At 35.8% G+C, this 20,757-nt stretch overlaps 1 protein-coding gene across 4 annotated transcripts in view; it reads right to left on the bottom strand.

The window, feature by feature from the left end:
• The window catches only part of IL33 (interleukin 33), a 38,724-nt gene extending 18,294 nt beyond the window's left edge, over positions 1-20,430 (bottom strand). For 2 of the 4 annotated variants that reach the window (XM_049634509.1, XM_049634534.1), the window contains exons 1-3: positions 20,369-20,430; positions 9,213-9,349; positions 6,959-7,042 (exon numbers count right to left, since the gene is read on the bottom strand). The gene's annotated coding sequence lies outside the window, so the exon portion shown is untranslated. The remainder of the gene's footprint in view (positions 1-6,958; positions 7,043-9,212; positions 9,350-20,368) is intronic. The other 2 variants (XM_049634525.1, XM_049634516.1) reach the window with 2 other exon arrangements.
• Positions 20,431-20,757: the final 327 nt, after the last annotated feature.

The raw sequence follows: 20,757 nt of genomic DNA, 5'->3' as shown, positions 1-20,757 counted from the left end.
TGCATATCTATTTTTTCATAAAAATAGAATCTTCCAAAAAAATAGAATCTTCCACAAATTTTATTTTATAAGCTGCTTTTTTGATTTTTCAATAATACTACATCATGAATACATGTCAGAAATATTCTTTTACAGGAAGCATTATAATTAGCATTCAATTATATAAATATCCCATACCAATCTTTTATTAACACTTGTTTCTATTTTTTCCCCTTTCTTTTCTTCTTTTCTAATATCACCAATGTTGCAGCTGACATGTGTGTGTGTGTTTGTGTGTGTGTGTGTGTTGTGATTCTTGGTAAACCTTTGTACGTTCATTGGTAGCACAAATTCCTTGTACTGGGATTGCTGAATCAAAGGGTTCTTGCATCTTACATGTTGATAGATATTTTCCCATTGAATTCCAAATTTTTTCAACAATCCAAGTAAATGCCTTTTCATCATTGTCTTAGCAGCAATGGTGTCATCACCTGTAAGATATTTGCCTTTCTAGTGGAATTTAAGAAACAAAACAAACGAGCAAAGGGGAAAAAAAGAGAGAGGCAAACCAAGAAATAGACCCTTAACTATAGAAAACAAGCCAATGGTTACCAGAGGGGAGGTGGGAGAGGGAATGGGTGAAATATGTGATAGGGATTAAGGAGTGCACTTGAGATCATTTCCAGTGCTATATGGAAGTGTTGAATCACTATATTGTACACCTGAAACTAATATTACACTGCATGTTAACTAACTGGACTTTAAATAAAAACTTTAAAAAATATTTGCTTTTCTAAAGAAAGGAAAATATTTCATGGTTTTGAATTTTATTTAGTGAAATGAAGCAACTTAACAAAATGTATTTGTTATTGGGGTGCCTGGGTGGCTCAGTCATTTAAGCATAGACTTTAACTCAGGTCATGATCTCATGGTTAGTGAATTTGAACCCTGTGAGTCTGAGTCTGCTGTCAGCACAGAGCCCACTTTAGATCCTCTGTCTGCCTCTCACTCTGCTCCTCCCCCACTCACACCCATGTGTGCTCTCTCTCTCTTTCTCTCTCTCTCTCAAAAATAAATATTTAAAAATCTATTTGTCCTCAATTTCTGTCAATTATTGATTTATATGAATCCTTTGTAAATTAAGAAATGAAAGCCTTATCTCTGTATGAGTTGAAATTTTTTCCATTTTTTGCTGTAAATAAATTTTCAAATCTTATGTGGTCAAATTTAATCACTGTTTTAGAATTCCTGGATTTTGCATCCTGCTTCAAAATACCTCCCGTCTTCTAAACTTATAAATAAATTTATTATACCATTTCCTAAAATTATATCGTTTACTAAACACCTAAATCTTTGATACACTATTACTTTTACTATGAAGAATAAGGTATTTTTTTTCCTACAGTGCTTATCTCCAACCTCACATGTAATCCAATTTAGACAAAGTGATGTTTCATGTGTTATGTTGGAACTAACATGCAAAAGGCTATGAATGCAGAAATAAATAGTTTGAATTTTATCCCATAGCCAACAGGAATCTTCTAAAAGTTTTTTAAATAAGTGAGAAGTATATAAAAACTGTGTTTTATGATTATATTATAAAAACTGTAATTTTATGGTTGTGTCTGGAGGAATGAAAGAAGAAAAGACAGGAAACAAGGTCAGTCAGGAGGCCAATTAAAATAGCCCAGGCAAAAAGCAGTGAGGGCAGGGTCAGGGCAATGTTAGTGAGGCCAGTAAGGAGGGGATGAAGGTCATAAGTCCTTAAATATTAGAGTGATAAAAGGCCCCAGAGATCCCTGTTCTAGCTCCACTAAGTCACTTAGCTTCTTAGTGACTGAGTCAGGATTAAAACCCAAGTTTCACTCTCAGTTCAGGGTTGTGTCCACTACAGAGCCCTCATAGCTCTTTTTGGATGTGTTTGTATCAGCTCTGGACAGGGATAGCAGGGAGGCAAAGGGAATTGAAGGGGGTGCCTGTGGTTCATGGTAGGAAACTCAGGTGGGGAGTCCATTGTCAAGCACAGGTAATGAGTATAATGTGGGGCAGATGGAGTTTGAGATACTTGAGGAGCACTTACATGGAAATTTCAGCACTGAGCTGGAATTAGGTTGTGGGTGGGTAGGGGAGGCCAGAATTAGCTGTGTGGATTTGTTCTTCGTTACAGCATGAGAGTTGATGATGTAGGAGCAAATGAGAATGTCTCAGCTGAATGTGGAACAGGAAGCAGGCTATGTCTAGATGGAACTATAGGAAATCTTACATTTAAAGAGTAAGAGAAGATAAGGAGTTAGAAAAGACTAGGAAGAGAACCAGAAAAAAAGAGGTCATATATTATGAAGACTAAGAGAGAAAACCATCCCAAAAAGCAACATTTGGTGATGAGCACTACAGTGACCCAGCTGGGGATTAGAGACCTTTTAGAGAGACCATTAAGCGTGGGACTCTCCAAGAAACTGCAGTGGATTGCATAGTGTAGAGGAGGAACTGAAACTTTTTCAAGAAATACAGTAATGAAAGGGAAACAAAGAGACAATGGAATCTTGCTAGAATAGCATGGAGAAGGGAAAATACTGCTTACTAGTTAGACAATCTTGGGCAAGTTGCTCAATATTTCTAAACTCTCAATTTCTTCATCATAATAATTTTCTTCATAATAATTTGAACTCAGTGGGTCATTGTGAGAATTATATGAGAAGATATATTTTAAGCAGTTGGGACAGTACCTGGCACATAGTGGGAACTTAATACTTGTTATTAATATTATTATTGATGTTTTTTATTGGAATATGGGACTCTCGGACATGTTACAATGCAAAGAGAAAATGAAAATGAAAGAGAGAAACAAAAAGGAGAAAACTGATATAATAAAGTCCCAGAAGAAACAGAGTGAAAGGAGAGAGCAGTAGTGGAGGGGTTGGCTTTGAAAAGGAGGAGGCATTCTTCTTTCTGTAGTAGAGGAGGAAAAGCAAAAGAATGGTAGAGATGTAAAGTTTTAAGGGACAAGAACTTGACAGTCTTGTAAAAATGGCTTGCATCTTCAGAAAGTAAGTTGTGAGGAGAGTTACAGAAATTAAGAGAAGTAAGCATGTGTTTTAATTTCTGAGGATGAGTAGGAAAAGTCTGAAACAGTTCCTTAGAGAATGTAAAAAAGAATTTACTAAGAAATGGGGAACCACTGTTCATGGATATCGAGTTTCAGTTTTAGAAGATGAAAAATGTTTTGGAGATGGATTGTGGTAATGGTTACTCAGCAATATGAATGTACTTCATGCTACTGCACTGTATACATAGGATGGTTAAAATGGTAAAGTTTACCACAATTTAAAAGGTGATTTTACAAAGAATTTAAAAATTGGCGTGGGAGAAGTAGAAAGACTGGAGGTTGTTTGTAAACTGAGGAATTTGGGGGAATTCTGAGGAATGTTCTCTATCTTGGAGATTGCAAAGTTCTGATGATAGTGGTAGTCAAGATTAGCTTTTGCAGGTGAACTGTAGAAGAATATTAAAGACTCATCAAAACAGGCACTGGAGTCACCAAAGTTGACCTCAATAGAGGCACCATCAAACAGGAAAGGACTTTAGGGTCTCTATCAACCTGAATGGAAAGGAATTAACATAAGTAGGTAGTTGGACCCATGGTGAGGGTTAGCAAGAGCAGTAAAAAATAAGAAATGTGTCACTTCTCTATTGTCCCTGGGAGATGGGCACACAAAGAAAGGGTGTGGGTTTTGAGAATAGTGTTGTCACCAAGGGAAGCTGCATTTTAGTTAATAAAGGAAAATAGAAGGACATTTTTAAGGAAAAAAAGGAGGGAGATGACATTCCAGAGGAAATGACACACATTTAAATTATGAAAGAAAAAAAAACCCCAAACAACCTGAAAGAAGATTTTAATCTATCAAGAAATAATATCTTGCATGGAAATTCATTAGTTGGTGATTCACATCTGAGCAACAAAAACAAAAATGTATGAAGTGTAGTCATTTCCCAAACTGCAGTGTTATGTTTGTCTCTTTGCCTGGCAAAGTCTTCCAGAAACTTATGCATTCAACAAATATCAAGTGCCCATTACTTGCCAAGGACTATGTATTCCAACCCCATTAACCCATGGGACACTGCATGAAAATTTTCATTTCACTGTGTCTTCTTATCTACATCTGATCAACTGGAAAATCATTTATTGAATTACCAACCACCTCTCATATGTCAGGCAATGCCCTTTGATAAGCAATTTCCTTTTTTTAAAATACCAATACCCTTTATAATGTTAAGTTGGCTGTTGACTTTTCTTTCCTGATTGTGAATTTTACTTGTAAAATAAATTCATTTGATTAGATTGATTTCTTGTGAAGAGGCTTGTCATTAACATGTAGAGTTTATAAGAAATTTTTATTAAAAATACATGTTAATTATGGAAATTTTGGAATACAAAATATAAAGTTCAACATTTGATGCCCTAGAAAGTAGCTAAATGCTTTGGGGGAAAAAAAAAAGTCTTGGGACATCTGGGTGGCTCAGTGGGTTAAGTGTCCAACTTAAGCTCAGGTCATGATCTCTTGGTTCTTGAGTTTGAGCCCCACATCAGGCTCTGTGCTAACAGCTCAGAGCCTGGAGCCTGCTTTGGATTCTGTGTCTCCTATTCTCTCTGCCCCTCCCCTGCTCTCACTGTCTCTTTCTCTCAAAAATAAATATTAAATTTTTTTAAAGAAAGAAAGAAAAGAAACATGCCTAGTAATCATTGTAAAGAAATTCTGCCCTCCTAATATCCCAAGAAAAGTCCCAAATGATGTTGGATTTGTACATGTCTATACTATACCACAGAGTGCTGCTGAGTAATCATAACAACAGTAATAACTCAAACACTTGTCTAGTGCTGCGTTAGGTGCTGGGGTATAGCAGTGAACAAAACAAAGTTTTTCCTGCCTCCTGCAGTTCACTCTCTTTTGGAGAAATAGATGTTGAACAAATAATCATGCAAATAAATCATTTATTTTATTTTATTTTTTAAAGTTTATTTTTATTTTGAGAGACCGAGAGAGAGAGAGAGAAAAAGAGAGTGTGTGGACAAGTGGGGGAGGGGTAGATAGAAGGAGATATAGAATTCCAAGCAGGCTCTGTACTGTCAGTGGGGCTCAAACTCATGAATGGTGGTATCATGACCCCACAAATAAATCATTTATAAACAGTGATAAATAAATAAGAACTAGGCTGGTAAAGAAGATAAACAGTAGTATTAAAGTAGTGTGGTCACAGAAAGTGGCATTTATGTTGCACTCCAAGGGTGTGAAGAATATATGGAAGGGAGGGGACAGAGAGTGCTTTCTGGGCAGAAAAAACCCCAGGGTCAAAGGGTCTCACAGAATTTGTTGTATTTGGAAATGAGACGGCTAGTATGGTTGGAGCACAGTGGACAATGAGGAGAGTATAATGTAATGGTGTTGGCAGTAGAAGAGGACAGAAGCCAGGTAGGGCTGGGCCCTGGATACCAGAAGGAGGAGCTTGGATTTTATTCAAAATTCAGTGGGAAGCCAATGAAGTGTTTTTAAGTAATATGGGATGTGACTTGGGTTTCATTTTTTAAAGACTGCTTTGGCTGTCATATAAGGAATAGATGGAGGGTAGGAAGAGGAAAGAAATGAAATCAGCAAGGAGTCTGCATTAGTTCAAGCTCTTAATAATGGTGGTGGTGATGATAATGGTGATGGCACTTACAGTGTCTTGGGCATCTTCTGTGGGCCAGATGCTTTCCATATGTTATCTCTAATTGTTACCATGACCCTGGTATTTGAGTACCATTTTAAAATTTAGGAAATAGAGACTCAAAGAGATTAAGTGTGCTGCAAAAGACCCCATAGCTAGTAAGTAGCAAAGCTAGGATCTGAACTTAAGTCCATCTGGTTCTTTCTCTTATTCCATGGGAACTGTTCGTAAAATGAGGTGAAATTAAATTTTTGGGTTTTAAATTCCATTCACCACCTTGTAAAGCTTACATACTTTTGCATGAGCAGATCTATGAAGGTATAGAGGGGTCATCAAAACTCTTGTTGGGTACTAGAAAATTACTGAAGAAGACAGTGCCCCACAACTTGTCTTGGCTGGTAGGAGGGACAGGAAATGGGGAGAATGATTAAGTTTGACAACGCTATATGATTTCATTCTGGGAGATTTCACAGGGGAGCAGGAGGGAGAGGGTGAGATGGGAGGGTGATCACATTATCCTCTGTTCCCTTGGGTATAGTGGTTTCACTTCTTTCTTGGGGGAGGTCAGAAAAAGTGATGTCACAGAAGGGGAGGTTGAAATTTGGGGAACAATGAGATAGCATTGTCCTTGTTCAAACTGAATCACTTCCTGTTCCTGACTCCCTGGCACTCTGAAAGTTTCTACATGCCTCTTACCTGGACCCAGGAGAGAACATTTCTCCCAAGGAGAGGAAACACTACAAAGAAATTTGGCAAATCAGTATATGATTCAAGCAGAACTCCTTGTGACAGGAGGGGAGGGATGTTGAGATTTTAGGAAAAATTTCTTTTGTTCTTTACTTAGCATTTGTAAAGCACTTCTATGCTTTCCCACAGTATTCCTGGATGCATTCTTACCCAGTCATTTTTATTCACTGACACTACCTACCCCTTCAACCTTTGTAGCCTCACACAACAGTAACCCCCCTACTCCCACACAGACACACTTTACATTTTATACCCATTGGACTGCTTACTATTCTTCAATTCACCACACACTTGTATACCTCCATGCCTTTGTACAAGCTGTTCCTCTTGCTAGAGATGCCTCTTCCTCTTTGCCTGGGAAGCTTCTATTTAACCCTTAGAGCCCAGTTCAAATGCCTTCATTTCCCTAACCACCCACAATCAAACAGAATTTATTGCTTCCTTTTCTTACTTGCTTATCATATCCAACTAAATTAGTTTTCCTATATCCTCTGCTGGAATGCTAACTCCTTAGAAATAAGGGTTGTACCTTAGTCATCTTTGTTTCCCAAGCAGTTATTGAAAGCAGGCACTCAGTAAATGTTGTGTACTTTGGATCTGTCCTTGCAAAACCCTGAAAAAATAGGTAAGGCAGGTATTACCCACTGAAGAGATGTGGAGATCTTGTCCAAATCCCAAACATCTACTGAGTGGTAGAGTTGGAACTGTGAGTTGAACAGATAGAGTTGGCACTACTACATTTTGACCTACAAAGATGACAGTTTTATATGACTCAGTCTAATGAAACCCAGGTCTTCTTGTTCTTGGGTCAATGCTCTTTCTAAAGCATTCAAAGAAGCTGACTTTCTGTTTGGTCTATGGCCCTGTGGTTTTAGTGTGGCCAAACATTTCGAATTGTTCAGTTCAATGTATTGTTTTTATTCCCCTCCAGTGACCCTCCCCATGTCTCACATACTTTGGAGATCTAGCTACGTGTTGAACCAAATCTTTAACAATTTTTGAAGAAACAGAAGAAGAATGACCTCCATTCCTAAGCTTACATTCAAGATTTGCTCCCTCTCTGCAGGGCTCTTCAGCTCTCTCGGTCTTAGTTTCCTCTTCTCAAAAATGAAGAGGGTGCATGAAAGCCAGTGTCTTCCTATCCCTTTGACTCCTTCCTGTGCTCCTATACAGGATTCCACTTCAGCCTCTTCCTTCTCCTTTCCCTGGGCCTGCTTCCTCAATACCAGCAGCTGTACCAGCCCATTGCCCACCCAAAAGATGTCAGCCTCAGAAAACTGCACAAGTTCTGCTTCAGCCCTGTACCCTTCTCTTCTCCTTCCACTACCTTACAGCAAATAGCATAATGGGGTTAGACAAGGGGGCAATTAACTAACCTGGGGTCATGTCCTGGCAAAGGCAGATCTGAAATCCAGTTAAGCCATTGATTTGGGTACATTGTGTCTTAGGGCAAAATTATAGGGAAAGAGGAAGTCTATAGAGTCTGTAGTATATATTTTCTTTTTTATGGATTCAGGAAGCTTTTAAGTGTAGAGGAAAACAATGTATGGGAAAGAAACAACATGGAACAAATACGTCTTTGGTTTTAGTTAATTCTGAGGTTTAAAGTTGAGATCTTTTTTTGTTTACTTAAAAAAAATCTTAAGTAAAGCTGGACAAATAATATACAAATTATGAATTTTGTAAAAATTTAGTGGAGCATAAAAAATGCAATAGGAGTATGCAGAGTTAAAAGTTCTGTGTTTTTAGAAATTTACCCTTGTATAGTGTTTACTATGTGCTAAGTATTGTACTACATGCTTTATATAGTTAACTAATTCAATTATCATAGCAATCTTGTCAAAAGTGTACTGTTATTTTCCCTATTTTACAGGTGATGAAACTGGGGCACAGAAGGGTCAAGTAAGTTGCCCAAGGTCCCTTGGCTAAAACCTGAAGCAAATGTTTTCAGAATTCATGAGGTGCTCTAGAAAGGCGTTTCTTTTGGATTTCACATCTTCCCCCCGATCCCTCACACCAGAGCAGAAACTCCTTACCCATAGTTGGTTTCTGCTTAAAGTATACTTGGTCAAGAATATTTTGATACAAGAAAACAAATTAAGGGGGTGAGAATATGGCATAAATCCATAACACCTGGATTATTTAACCCTGTAAAGGGAGAGTGAGACTAAAGTCCAATTCGTATACCATCATTGGTGGTCTTGTTGGTGAGGAGATTTAGCAACATCATAAGAAGAAACCATTATACTTTAAGGCTGGAAGAGGGAATTTTCAAAACTTTTTCATGAGTAGAAACCTTTTCTGAAAAAGAAATATTGCTTAGAAACCCCAAAAGGATTTGACAAATCAGTAATTTACTAATATAAATGTTGTTCATATGTTTAAATTTTTAATATTTGCTCATTATAATGTTAACTAACCAGAGACTTCTCTTTTCAGCATGATGGTGGATTAGTTATTATGACCAATCCTCCTTACTAAAACTTCTAAAATGTTGAAAGAAATATTTAAAAAATCTTTCAAACTCATTTGTTGAACTGGAATGAAAGTAAAGAATGTATAGTGTTCAAAATACTGGGAGACAAGAAACCTTGGCTTTTTCCTAAAGTCATCTACTATATTCTAGAGACAGGTTAGACAACTACATGAAGTTCAGGGCCCAGGAGATAAAGTCCAGGATATGCCTAAAATGGGGATCCTAATAGGAAACTGCATGGCCTAAATCTGAACACCAAAAGGGCTACACTTGAAGTGTAAGGGTGGTTGAGATAAATAAACCTCACCTGCAGAAGGGGACTGCTAGGAAGCTCTGGCACTAGATGGAGGGAAAATCATTCTTCTGAGGATGATTCCTCATGAAAAGTCAGCCCCCACACGGGTTTGTATTTTGAAATCACAGTACCTGTGTGTTTCCAAAAGCCTGAAATAGAGAATTAAATATCAAATGCTTTTAGGTTGGTAGTATCCCAAGACAAATGGGAAAGGCAAACACAAATCCTATCTTGATGAACTCAGCTGCAGCCCAAGCCATAAAGTATTCATCCACACAGAAAAATTTCCAGGGCAAATGAATAGTTTGCAGTCAAGATTTATAAAACAAATAAAAATACTTGGCAACGTGATGAAAGCCACAGAAGGAACAGACAACAGAAGCCAACCTGAAAGTTGATTCATGTATTAGAACAATCAGAAATGACATATTGAACAACTGGTTTTAATATCTTTAGGTAGAGTTTTAAAAATATTGAAAAAAATGAATAAGGAAAATTTAGAGTTGAAAAAGATCCAAATAGAATATCTAGAAATAAAAAATACAATGTTGAAATTAAAGCTTCATTAAATAGCAGATTAAATGGCAGATTACACATAGTGAATTAGATGAAGAATCATGAATTAGAAAATATATCTGAAAATATTCATTGGAAAACAATTTAAAGACACATAGAGATGGAAAATATGAAAAAGAGGGTGAGAAACTTGAAGGACGGAATTGGACAGTCTAATGTGTATCTATTTGGAATTTTAGAAGAAGATGATAAAATAGGGAAGGGAAAATATTTGAAGGTAAATAAAAATTAAGAACTTTCCAGAATTATTGAAAGACTCCAATCCTCAGATCTAAGAATCCCAAGCAAGTTTAAAAAATTAAAGAAATCCATTAAATAATGAGGAAGGTTTTAGAAGATGTAATTAAAGCTGAGTCACAGAAAATAGTTCTGGCAGAACATTCCGTATAAGGTGGCAGAAAAACAAGGTGGGAGCAGATAGATCTAAAATCTCAACCTGGACAAATGCTTTTCAGAGTCACGCACATGGAAAAAGCAGATGCCAAGCCACAGAATGTGTATTGACTTGAGTCACTAAGTTGTGAATTAGTTCTCAAAACTGGAGATGAAATACAATCTGTCTTGCTTCAGTTCACTGCTTTAGACCTGGCTTGTTTTACTTTTTAAATTTTTATTTGTACCTAGATCCACAAAGGAAGACAACTTGCAAAGGTAGTGTCCCAAGACAAATGTGTATAACATTTGTATATATTTTAAAATATGTCATCTCTGTTCATGAAAAGATAGTAATTGCATCTATGTATATGTACGTATGGGAGATTTATTTCTGAGTCTTGCCTAATTCTTTGCAAATATGTACCAACAAGTGTTAAGAACATCTCTGAATTGGCAACAATATAAGCAAAACAGATTGCTTAACCAAGGATGAAAACTTGCCCATTAATGTTAGCTTTGACTCTGGGGATAGTCCCCAGATTCCAAAGCCTAAAGTAATTTAATATTTTCAAAATTTGAAATCCTAACAAGGATACAAGTCTTTGGGAAGTATCCTAAATTCTATCAAGTGACTTACCATTTGTTATTCAAGAGAAACATACATGAGTTTTAGACAGGCAAAGATTTACATTATGAAGCATATCTTCTGAGTAAAATGTAATGTATCTTTAACTTGGCTCTAAAGAGGTCGACTTGGCACATAAAACACATAAAACATTGATGAGGAGACATTTATTCCAGATACCACAGATATATATGTAAAGCCAATGAAAGTACACTTAACTTCAATTTCCAGTGCACAGGGATGCCACTTAGATACTTCTGGAATCGATTCTGGGAACTAATAGGCTTCATATGAAGGCAGCTTTGGAAAACTAAGGAATAACAAGAGGAATTTCTAAAAGGATGAGCCAGATATTTACGGACATGTGGAAAGTGGAACTCAAGTCTCTAAAATTTAGAAGCAAGAGAAGGCAGCCTGAAGCAGCAGCTGAGATAACAAAACTTTGCATTGGTGGAAGATAAATGTAGCAGATCTCCTTTAAAAAAATAAGAAAAACATTAAAAAAAGTTTTCTCTTTAAGAATGGAAATCAACTACTTTTTAGTCAAGTGCTTGCTAGCTACATTATGAAGACTAAAGATAAGTTTCAAAAATAGATATAAAAGATAAGTTGCAAAAGATAAGTTTCGGTCTCCTGACACCCAGCCAGAAGATAAGAATTGTCCTTGTGCTAAGAAACCGGTCAGCCAATGAGCCTTTACTATTTTGATGTCACATGCAGAATCTCAAGATGATCTGGTTTATCAAATGCGATAAATTACACAAAGCAGATACTTTGTTAAATTATACATCATTTGAACAATGTTTAAATCAAGAAAAATAATCAGGGTGGATTATTGTTAGCTCATAATGATTTAACAATACTTTAAACTTTCTTAAAGTATGTTGTGTTCAAAGTCTATAAAAAAACTACCTCTTTCTGCCATCTTGGAACCTGAGGAGACCTGCTGGGAACTGTACTCCTAAAACGACAGAAGGCTGTAGTCCAAGGCCATTTTTGCTGGCTATCAGCAGGGTCTCTGGAACCAGAGGGAGCACACAGCTCTTCTTAAAATTGAAGGTGTTTATGCTTGAGATGAAAATGAATTCTACCAAGCAAGAGATGCATCTATGTGTACAAATCAAAGAACAACCCAGTGACTCCTGGTGACAAACTTAGTAATCTAAAAAATCCTAGTAATCTGGTAAAAATAACTCACGCTCATGGAAACAGTGGTACAGTCATGCCAAATTCCAAAGTCACCTTTCTGCTAAAGTCACAGAATCCCTGTGATGCTGTACTCCTTAAGGATTTAAACTTACTGAAAAGCAAATAAATAAAAGTGTAGGTTTGTTAAAAATAAAACAAAACAAAACAACCACATAGTCTATCGAAACTAAATTTGTGACCATGGGGTTAAGAGAATAGTCCTTTTTTTTTTTTCCTACCAAGGTAGGACACTTAAAAAAAGTGGTTCCTGACTTTTTTCCCCACTGAATCCCAAATACAATATAATGGTTCTTCCTCCCCCCACCCATTAATGTTGCTTTGCAACTGGGACACAAAAAGCAAATGCCTCAACCCCAAAATTACAATCTTAGGGAAGATACATATTTTTCTAAAGTGTGTCTGCTAGCTAACTCAAGTCTGGGGAAAAATTACTAGCTGCCCCAGACTGGCATAATGCCCGCTTATCAAAATGGCTAAAATGAAGAAGATAGAAAATATCAAGTATTTGCAAGGATTTGGGACAAATGGAATTATACATGGCTGATTAGAGTATAAATTGCTACAACCACTTTGGGAAATAATTTGGTAGCATTCACTAAAGCTGAGCATGCGCATACTTTTGACCAAGCAATTCTACTTGAAGGTATATATGAAAGGCATAAAAATGCCAAAAGACATAGTAAGGGAATGTTCATAGCAGTCTTAGTTATATAACTCTAAACTGGAAACATGGAAAATGTTCATCTACATTATAACAGATAAATTGTAACACATTTATTTAGAGGAATTCTAACCAGTAATGAGAATAAACATATGTGCAACTACACAGAGGGATCTCATAAACATAATGTTGAGTGAAAAGCTGGACACAAAACATATACTGTATGAATTCATTTGTAAATAGTTCAAAAACCCCACAAATTGAATATGTGGTGTTTGATGTTAGAAAGTAAAATACTATTCTTGAGGTAGAGAGTAGTGACTAGAAGAGGGCATAAGGAGACTCTGAGTTCTATACTCCTATTTCTTTAAATAATTACTGAGGTTGGTTTACCTTGTAACAAAACATTAAGCTATACAGTCAGATTTGGGCAGTTTTTGTGTGTGTATGTTATATGTTAATGAATTTTTTTTTAAGTTAAAGGAAAGAGAAGACTATCAGTGAATTCTAAAATGTACACATTCTATATCCTTAAACGTGGTGGTCAAAGAGACACTGACAGAATTAAATAAGCCCTCTATATTGTGGTTAAAAAGAATTAAAGAAGTGTCAGTGTCTGTGTTTAAGAATGCATTGAGCTGACTGGAAAATGGACGGAAATGAACACATTCTCTTCTTCCCTTTGTACAAAATAAGTGGTTCTGATATGCCTGATTAAAGACTTAGTTTTCATACAGAGAAAGACAGATACCACATGTTTTCACTCTTAGGTGGATCCTGAGAAACTTAACAGAAACCCATGGGGGAGGGGAAGGAAAAAAAAAAAAGAGGTTAGAGTGGAAGAGAGCAAAAGCATAAGAGACTCTTAAAAACTGAGAACTGAGGGTTGATGGGGGGTGGGAGGGAGGGGAGGGTGGGCGATGGGTATTTGGGAGGGCACCTTTTGGGATGAGCACTGGGTGTTGTATGGAAACCAATTTGACAATAAACTTCATATATTGAAAAAAAAAAGACTTAGTTTTCTGACCTGAAAAAATTGAAAATTAATCAGATTAAAAGAGATTTTTCAGGTGTTTTTCAGAGTAAGGCAGAATCCTCAGGGTAACTTTGAAAAGAGTTTGGCTGCCCTTTGCAGAAGTTCTTAAAAACGAAAAATGGTTTGAGTTCTGCAGAAATCAAAGGATGTCAACAACCTGGGAAGTTATTTGTTACCTAGGATGAATGTTGTTTCTTAGCTGACAAATCTCTTTTCTTTCACCAAAGACAAAATTTAGATATGCAGAAACATAAACCATTCATAGCAATCCTGTCTATCTGCCAACTGTGTCTAGGACTAGGCATGTAACCCAGATCTTGCCAATGAGACAAAGGGGTGGCGTATCTGGGACTTGTGGGACAATTTTTCTCCTTAGGAGTAAGAACTTTTTGACTTTTTGACTTTGCCTCTGTGAAGATGTAATTCTCAGAGCTGGGCCAACAATATCCCATAAAGGAAGAGATCATGGACAGTCTGAAGATGGTAGAGCAGAAGGATGAGAAGAGCCTGGGTCTTGGTGACGTCCTTGATTCTTTGCACCAACTCTAGTATTGCCCACTTCAGAACTTCTTGTTAAGTAAGCACCAAGTGTCCTTATATTTTAAGCCATATCTAATTCATTATTATATTTTTGCAGCTAAAGCATATCAAGTGATACAAATTATCTTTGGCTTTTTTTTTTTTTTTTTTTTTTGCCTAAATGTAATCTACATCGGCTTTTTCTAAATCCTAAAATGAAATGGCAAACAACTAATGTATTCTGGACATTGTCTTAATCATATCTTTAAATACAGCTGGATTATTTAAACATTTCCCCTGCCCTCCCCCTGCCATGCTCAAAGTTCTTTTTTTCCTTTAGTTTTTAATGTAGTAAAAAATATATAACATAAAACTTATCATCTAACCATTTTTCAGTGTGCATTTCAGTAGTGTTACTAGGTCTGTTCTGCAGCAGGTATGTAGAAGTTTTTCATCTTGCAAAACTGAAACTATATTCATTGCACAATTCCCCATTTCCTTCTTCCCCAGGCCCCTGTCAAAACTGTCCTACTCTCTGTTTCTGTATGTTTGGCTACTGTAGATTCCTCACATAAGTGGACTGATATAGTATACAGTATTTGTGTCTGGCTTATTTCACTTAGAATGATGTCCTTAAGGTTCATCCATGTTGTAGCATCTGACAAGATTCTTTCTTTTAACATTGAATAATATTCTATTGTATGTATATACCACATTTTCTTTATCCATTTATTGGTAAATGGACATTTAGGTTGATTTTACCTGTTGGCTATTTTGAATAATATGGCATTGAACATGGGTGTACAAATATCTCTTCAAGATTTTGCTTTCAATTCTTTTGGATATATACGCAAAAGTGGGATTGCAGGATAATATAGTAGTTCTATCTTTAATTTTATGAGGAACCTTCATACTGTTTTCCATAGCAGCTAAACAGTTTAATATTTAAATAATGTTATATTTAAAAAATTATGGCATAACAATATGGATATATAAATTGATATGTTATAAACAATAACATATTGTATATGAGAGAAAAAGCATGGTATGTCAGAAATAGAAAAGATAAACTGAAAATATTTTGTATCAGGACAAGATTTTGAAAACATATAAGTAACTGAGATGCTTTTTAAAAAATAAATTCAGATGGCCAATAGCAGTACTGTTATTACTATTTTTACAATTAATTCTATAGATTGCCAATATACTATTATATTATTATTTTTGCAAAACATCAACTGGATTTGTTTACCAAAAACTTTTACATGTATAAATTTGTCTAAATTTGTGTGTAAAATTGATTATGAAAATTACATATACATATACATATTGGTCATTGTGCTTGGACAAATAGTGACAAAATGAAATGACTTGTAAACACTTTGAACAAAGTTAACATTCTATTTATAAAGTGAACTTTTAAACAGGTTTTCATATCCTCCAGTAACTAATGTAGCTAACAAAGGGGCAAAAACAACAACTGTCAATAAGGTATTAACATTTTCAAATTTAAAAAAACTGAAACAATTGGGCCAAATTATAAATAAAAAATATATTTTTAATTAAAATATTTGAATTTTATTATTTTTTTCAAGTGTAGAATTTCGTGATTTATCCCTTATATTCAACATCCCATGCTCATCACATAGTAAAATAGGTAAAAACTCAAGTAGGTATATAATAAAGTGATGTTGGAACTCCATTGAAATTGCCAAAATGAACTAGTGATTTTATATATACAGATTTTCTCCCCTATCTCTGTAACTGAACTAATTTAATGTCAATAGTAAGATGAAATAATCTACTATATATCCTAGGGCCTATATTTTGTAATCTAATAATGTTCTCCACTAAAGAAATCAAAGTTCTTTGGAGAATAGCTGGTTTCTGTTACAGGTAGAAGAAATGCAAGATGAACCTGAATAACTTGTTGCCTGAAAGCAGTGATGCATTTTGTAGAGTTCTAAGGTGATTAATAAAAGAGCAAATGAACCAGCATAAAAAGGCTTCTATGTGCCAAATAGTGGCAATTTGAGTCAAAACAATAAAAAAATTATAGCTAATCAAAACAAGTTAAGTTTGAAAATGATTTATTTACAACAATGTCAACAAAAATCATGAGTCCATAATGATGCTCAAAAGAGAAAAGCACTAAAAACTGTTTTCTGTTCAAAATATCATTTCAGAATACCTATATTCATAAGTTAATTGTAAATATTTTCTCATAATATGTGAAAGTTTTTCCTTGTACAAAGACTGAAATTACTGCTTGCATAACTTTTATAGGAATTTTCTCCTATGTTTGGGATATGTCTATCAAATAGTTACAGAAATACTGGCCAAATTATTAATACTTATGTAAAACTTTAGCTATTCCACACCACCCTCACTGACACATTATCCCAGATTAGCTGGTATAGTCCAAAATGAGAACGAGAGTCCCTTCTAATGCTGATATTCAGCGGGCATGCTGAATATGCTCCATGTGGCTGGTTCTTTTATTTATTTCTGCTTATGCCATACCAGAACATCAGAACATACATGAACATCATCACCCGTGGATAAACCAAGAGATATTTTTCACAACCAAATAGCCACCTAGTAATAAACTGTATCATATATTAGATGATATTAAATTTGATTATTAAGAGAAATTTAAAAATTGACAGTATGGTAGCTTTCTTTCCTTTCTTTCCCTTCCTTCCTTCCTTCCTTCTTCCTTTCTTCCTGCCTTACTGTCTTTCTTTCTTTCTTTCTTTCAAATTACATTACATTTGAAACTTTTAAAAATCACTTACTCTCTTTAAGAAAAAAAATATATAAACTGCTTGATAGCATTTCTTACTGCCACTGATAGAGCAACAGGCTAAGAAGTTAGAATGGTTGATATTGAACACAGCAGAGATGCAAAACAATGAACCTCTGTCAAACTCTTTAAGAAAGCATTGAATCTTTGCTAGGAAATTCAAGAGAAGTAATGAGCAAAACATGATTGCTAAATGTCTCAGATGCACTAGTATTGTGAGGGAAAATTGTGGCAATCATCTAATTTTTGAGGTGTTCAGAGTGAAGAGGAATTAGATGTAGACTGTTGTGCTAATTAAAAGTGAAAGCAATCAGCCAAGTTTGTGGGTTCTGGCAATACCAACAGGAATGGCAAAAGAAAGTTACATAAGAAAATGGTGGCTGGCAGGGAAACTTCTTCAGATGGCAATGAATGTAGACCTAAAAAAATAGGTGGAAAGTTTTAATGTCATCTCACTCATGTTTCTGTATTTGGAAATCATGGAAACTGAATTGAAAATCGCTTTACAAAAAGATTAAGGTCATACTAAATGAAGTTGTTTGGAATCCATCTTCCTTCTTGGTCCTTTTCCTTCATGGGACTTAACTCTGGATTTTAACCTCTGGTTTGAAATTTGCTGACTGCGTTATCTTGGGTTAGTACAATCTTTCCAAATCTTACTTGTTTAACTTTATAAATGGAGAATGTTATTATCTTACAGAAGTGCTGAGGATTAAATGGGATAATGGGGGGAAAATAACTCATTTAGTACATGTTCAGTGATTAATAAAGTTACCTTTAATGACTACTTCTGGCTTGCTTTATCTTTATAGGTATCAGAACACCTCTCTAAGGTAGGATTTTTTGTTGTTATTATTATTGGTTTGTTTATTTTTATATCTTGCACCAGAGGGAAAAAATTCAGGGTCAGGAATGTTAAGTAAGATCCAAAATCACGCAGGTAGTCAATGATAGATGATGGATTTAAGGCCTGTCTGGCTCAAAAAATATGTGTATTTTTACTATTATGCTATATTGCACTCTTAAAGCAAAAACAAAAACAAAAGTGTTCACAGATATAGCATGATCTACCAATAGTAACAAGGCTAGCATGCGAGTATCTGCCAGGAGTCTGTTACAGGGAGGAAGTGCTCCAAACTCCTTATTTGCCCATTACTATCCTACAATAATGAACTTTGCCTGCCCTGTGAGGCTGTTTCCTCTTAAAGCTTTCTTTTGCATGCAGATGTCAACACCAGAGAACCCAGAGGGAAACTGAAAAAAAGATTAGACGTTTTTACCATGATTTCCTGAAGTCCTTGAACCAAGCATCATTCTTTTTTTGAAGGAATTAAGATTTTTTTCTGCTCTTCAAGGAGATTATTTTTGGTCTTGTTTCTAAATGTCCCTGCTATAGGCTGTGATATAAATAAGAAAGATTCTGACAGACGTTCTTGATTCTTACCATGTCTGCCAAAATTTCAACTTGTTGAATGAAAGATACATAGATTTTGGCACAGTCACACTCACATCTCCAAAAATGACCTCATGCTATCAGATTTACTGGCATAAAAATTCCCTGAATTTTCTTCCTCCCAGTGCTGTCCCTTCTGCAGTACTTCCCTGTAAAGATTTAAAAAAAAAATTTTTTTTTAACGTTTATTTATTTTTGAGACAGAGAGAGACAGAGCATGAACGGGGGAGGGGCAGAGAGGGAGGGAGACACAGAATCGGAAGCAGGCTCCAGGCTCTGAGCCAGCAGCCCAGAGACCCACACGGGGCTCGAACTCACTGACCACAAGATCGTGACCTGAGCTGAAGTTGGACACTTAACCGACTGAGCCACCCAGGCGCCCCTTCCCTGTAAAGATTGAATTCTGCATGAGTATCTCCAAAAAAGGCCTTGTTCTGTCAAATACTCACATAAATATTCCTTGGTGTTTATTTTTTTCTCCCTTCTGTGCTTCACATACACACACCCAACAGTATTTGCTTGTAATGATTTAATTCCCCCATGAGTGAACCTTTTACAACTGAATCTCACACACATTCCCAGAAGTTAGTTGTAAGTTCTGTTTCTTTAACCCTCTGCAGACCCTAACCAGGAGTGGCAGTTTCCATTTCTCAGTCTCTTGCCTTACTTTTAGCCCTGTTTCAAACCCTAAGTAAAAATTCTAAGAATTCTTCCCTCTCCATAAATGGGAAAAAGAAAGAGGTACATTCTGGCTGTATATATTGTAAGCTAAACAGTGATGGGAAATCGAAAAATATCTAGGTCATTGCCGAGAAAATGCTTTATGTAGCTACCAGCCAAGGTTTGATGGGAAATCTAGGATCCTTTCAGAGAAGAATGGAGAAAAGGTGAAATTTGAGCTGCAGAGTTATGCTTGTTCAGAGAGTTAACTATTTAAGCATATTACTCAATTATGTGATTCTTCTCAAGCACCCTAAACTTTGGGAAATAGAGGACTCTGAAGTTTTCTGAACACAGAGCCATGCCCTTTTGGGGCAAAATTTAAAGAGGGGCATCAAGTATTCTAAAGACAAATGTGAGAAGCAATAGATAGGGATATTGGGAACAGCATAGGACCACAGTATACAGGGATGATTCAAGCTGAAGAAGCACAGTGCTGAGGAGGGAGTGAGAGTCAGGAAGATCCAACCACACTTAGTCCTAAACTCTCAAATTTCCAAAGACCTTCTAGAATCAACTTTGTGAAGCAACAGTACTTTTGGATTTGTGCCATTTTCTTTATTAAAATAGTCTGGAGGTATGTATTCATGTGTGGAAAGATAAGGCAGAGAAAAGTGCAAGGAGAAAAAAATTGCCACAAGGCAGACAGTAACAAATAAAGAGAAAAAAATCTTTAAATGAAATTGTCTAAATGAAGAATAGTAGCAAAACTAATAAGCTTTTGAATTTACCCATTTAGTCATTTAGGATGTAAATTACTTATTTTTTCAAAAACTTGTTTATTTTTGAGTAGATGATTTTGAAGGGATGACCCCTCTCGGTTCTTCTATTTGTCCTCCTTTTTTGAAACCACTGGTAAACATTTGCGAGTAGGTTTGTCTTGGAAGTACAGTTATCAACTTGTTTTATGAAGTTTTGTGGTGGGGGAGAAAAACTTACTATAAAGACTATTAATAATCAATTTTAGCAATTTATTAATGATTTTCCAAATCACCCAAAGGAAATCAAAGTGGAATTATAAGTTAGTAGCAACTATCATTATTATCAACTTTTACTAGTATTGGCAATAAATAGCAACAATTCAGCCTAATCCTTTATAGAAATAAAAAATAGTTCTCCATGGTTCCCAAGATCTTATTTTGCCAAACCTGAGAAAAGAATCTACCAGAATGTTAGTCTTATTCTTACCGTGTAATCTTGTTTTGATTTCTCCTCTGAAAAGCAGCAGCTCTGTGTTCAGAGGGCTTGCAGATTCTATTTATTACTCAAAGTTTGGCAGAGAATCAAATCTCCAAAGGAGGGAGATCCGAGTGGGTGAGATTTTGGCAGGTTTTAATTGCATGTAAAGAGCCAATAGAATTACAATCCTGTCAACATTCAAGATTCCCTACTTTCTGCCTTCTCTTCATCTCCATCTTAAAATTTAATTAAACAATTATGGATTTTATGTTTTGTGGTTTTTTATTTCCAACTCACATCAGAATTATCTCACATGCAATCCCCACTCCCATCTGCAACTCACAATCCTCTGCCCCCACACATTACAATTTGGCTCTCTTCAAAGTTGAACTTCACCC

The sequence above is a fragment of the Panthera uncia genome, chromosome D4 (genome assembly GCF_023721935.1).
Source record: "Panthera uncia isolate 11264 chromosome D4, Puncia_PCG_1.0, whole genome shotgun sequence".
NCBI lineage: Eukaryota > Metazoa > Chordata > Mammalia > Carnivora > Felidae > Panthera > Panthera uncia.
This window is presented reverse-complemented; position numbering and strand designations above follow the sequence as displayed.